This window comes from Bison bison, unplaced genomic scaffold (genome assembly GCF_000754665.1).
Source record: "Bison bison bison isolate TAMUID 2011002044 unplaced genomic scaffold, Bison_UMD1.0 scf7180017864370, whole genome shotgun sequence".
NCBI classification, from domain to species: domain Eukaryota; kingdom Metazoa; phylum Chordata; class Mammalia; order Artiodactyla; family Bovidae; genus Bison; species Bison bison.
In genome coordinates, this window is record NW_011494942.1 from 5,537,872 (window position 1) to 5,541,019 (window position 3,148).

The following is a 3,148-nucleotide window of genomic DNA, read 5'->3' on the forward strand; positions in this document are numbered from 1 at the left end:
ATAGGTTGTTTCTGTATTTTGCTTTTTCTGCATCTGAGTTACTCTGTGTATAATATTGATTAATATCAGTCTTGCTTGTCAGGATTTGTTGATTATTCTTTGCATTTCCTATCTAAGGCTGAGGAACTTTGTGTATTTCCATTTGCTTTTGCTTGTTTAAATAAGTGAATAGGAAAAGAAAGCAGTGTGTAATATTTCACAAATTACTCCCACTTCTAGGATTATGAACTTGTTTTCTCAGATGAAGAACTATCCATTTCTGTGGAAATAAGTTGGAGACTAGCAAACTAGTTTCTGTAACGACCTAAAAAAATAGACTGTGGTGTCACTTGACTCCCTCCAAAAAATGTTTCCAGAAATAAATGTGACAGAATCAGAGAACCAGAGATAAATATGATAGAATTAGTTGAACAGAGCAAAATAACCTTTACTCAGGCATTGCACCTTCTTTTTATTGTTTTGTTAAAGCAGAAGTAGCAGATTAGCCCTAACTGCTTCTGTCTGAGATGGTTGAGTTAAGGTGACAGAGATGGGTAGGCATTTCTCTGCTGACTGTCTGGGTTGGTGGACTTTGGCAGGGCAGAGGCGGGTGGGAGTGTGGAAGAGTGTTGGCACTGAAGTTTGTGTTTGGCTGGAGTCCATATCTCAGCCTTGCAGGTCAGAGATGCACTTTTTCCATAGAACCCGAGGTTATCCATCGCCGAGACACACTAGTAATAAAACTGTAACTCATCAATCCGAATGTCAGGTGATTAATTTACACTGGGGAATTTACCTGTAAGGAAGAGCAGAGAGCCAGTAGTTACCGGTGAATGCTTCTTGTTCCTAGTGGGAAAGTCACCTTTAGCATGATTATTCCCTAGACTGGGACTGCAGATCTCTGGTTTATGAGAATTCCCCTTGGAAAACTTATACTGTTCGTGCTTTTTATCCTAGAATGTTTGAAGAATGCCTTAACACGCTGATGGGATGGGGGTGGGGGAGCGGGGGTTGGGGAAGGGTTCACTCTTGCATTCCCTCCTGAGCTTTTAATAAAGATACTACATTAACAAATGGTTCCAGTGGCAAGTGATAGATGCTTTAAAATACAGAAAGTCCTGGGAACTTTGCCCTCCAGAAAGGTCATAGCTAAATTTATTGCTCAAATGCCATCACCCTCTTCACATGGATTTCTGGTAATATTCTATCTTCCTTTCCTTTCTGACTTCTCCTTTTGATTTACGTTTAACCTTTTTTTCACATGTTTATGTTAATAGGAAGCTTACTCTAATGGTGTTTGGTACAATATGAAATATATCTAAATAAGAAGAAAGTAAGAATGGATCTTTAAAAGAATGTTTTGCTATCTTTCTCCTGTGTGCATGATGTCCAGAGGGGAGGAGGGAGGAATAGGATAAAGCTTGTTTCGGAGCTGAATGCCAGGTGTGGAGCAATGTTATGTTCTGGAAACAACACGTAGAACAGATAGCCCAGCCTTTGTGTGGGGGAGGTGAGGTGAGTGTGGTGGGACCTTTTTAAGAGACAAGACAGATAAGGTTGGGAGTAGGGAGGGAAAAACGAATGTCTTCAGAATTAGGCTGGGAAAGATGAACATTATTTTGTCTACAGTCAAAGTTACTGAAAGGGTTTTAGCTGGAGACTAATGTGAACAAATTAAACATAATTTTAAAAACAATGGATCAATTCAGTTCTTCAGTCATGTCAGACTCTTTGCAGCCCCATGGACTGCAGTATGCCAGGCTTCCCTGTCCATCATCAACTCCCGCAGTTTGCTCAAACTCATGTCCATCGAGTCGGTGATGCCATCCAACCGTCTCATCCTCTGTCGTCCCCTTCTCCTTCTGTCTTCAATCTTTCCCAGCATCAGGGTCTTTCCTAATGGGTCAGTTCTTCGCAACAGGTGGCCAAAGTACTGGAGCTTCAGTAGTCGATCAATTGGGTGCACACTGGACACAGGAGATATTTAAGAGGCTGTTGTAAAAGTGCTGATTACAGACATTGTTTTTTATTATTTATTTACTGATATATTTTAATTTTAATTTTTGGAAGATTTCTTAGGACAGTGGTGGTAGAAAGGAAAGGTGGTTGAAGAGAAAATGAAGAGCTGTAATTGGCAGGATTAGACAGTGACTGGTGGTGGCAGGTGTGAACAGTGAGCATGAAGAGTCTTTAATGTTATAAATCTGAGAAACTGGAAAGATTGTGCTGCTGTTCTTCTTTTTTTAATTTTTATTGGAGTATTGTTGATTTATAATGTTGTATTTGTTTCAGATAGATAGCAAAGTGAATCAGTTATACATACATATATATACATATATATATCTCCATTCTTTTTCAATTTCTTTTCTCATATAAGTTATTACAGATTACTGACTGGTGTTCCCTGTGTTATACAGTAGGTCCTTATTAGTTTTTTATTGTATGTATATATATAGTAGTGTGTGTATGTCAATCCCAGCCTCCTAATTTATCACTTCCCCCCACTTTGCTGCTTTGGTAACCATAAGTTTGATTTTGAGATCTCTAAGTCTATTTTTGTTTTGTAAATAAGTTCATTTGTATCCTTTTTAAATTATATTCCACATATAAATGATATTATATGATATTTATTTTTCCCTGACTTAGTATGATAATCCCTAGGTCAATCGATGTTTCTGCAAATGGCTTATTTCATTTTTTTCAATGGCTGAGTAGTATTCCATTGTATATATGTTCCACAACTTCCTTATTCATTCTTCTGTTGATGGGCGTTTGGACATTTAAATTGCATCTTGACTATTGTAAGCAGTGCTGCAATAAACATTGGGGTGCATGTATTCTTTCAGATTATGGTTTTCTTGGGATATAAGCCCGGAAATGAGATCATATGTTAGCTGGTTTTCAGTTTTTTAAGGAACCTCCATACTGTTCTCCATAGTGACTGTGCTAGTTTACATTCTCACCAACAGTGTAGGAGGGTTCCCTTTTCTCCATACAATCCTCAGCATTTATTGTTTGTAGAATTTTTGATGTTGGCCATTCTGACTGGTATTATAGTTTTGGTTTGCATTTCTCTAATAATCAGTGATGCTGAGCATCTTGTGCTTTTTGGCCATCTGTATGTCTTCTCTGAAGAAATGTCTATTTAGATGCTCTGCCCATTTTATGA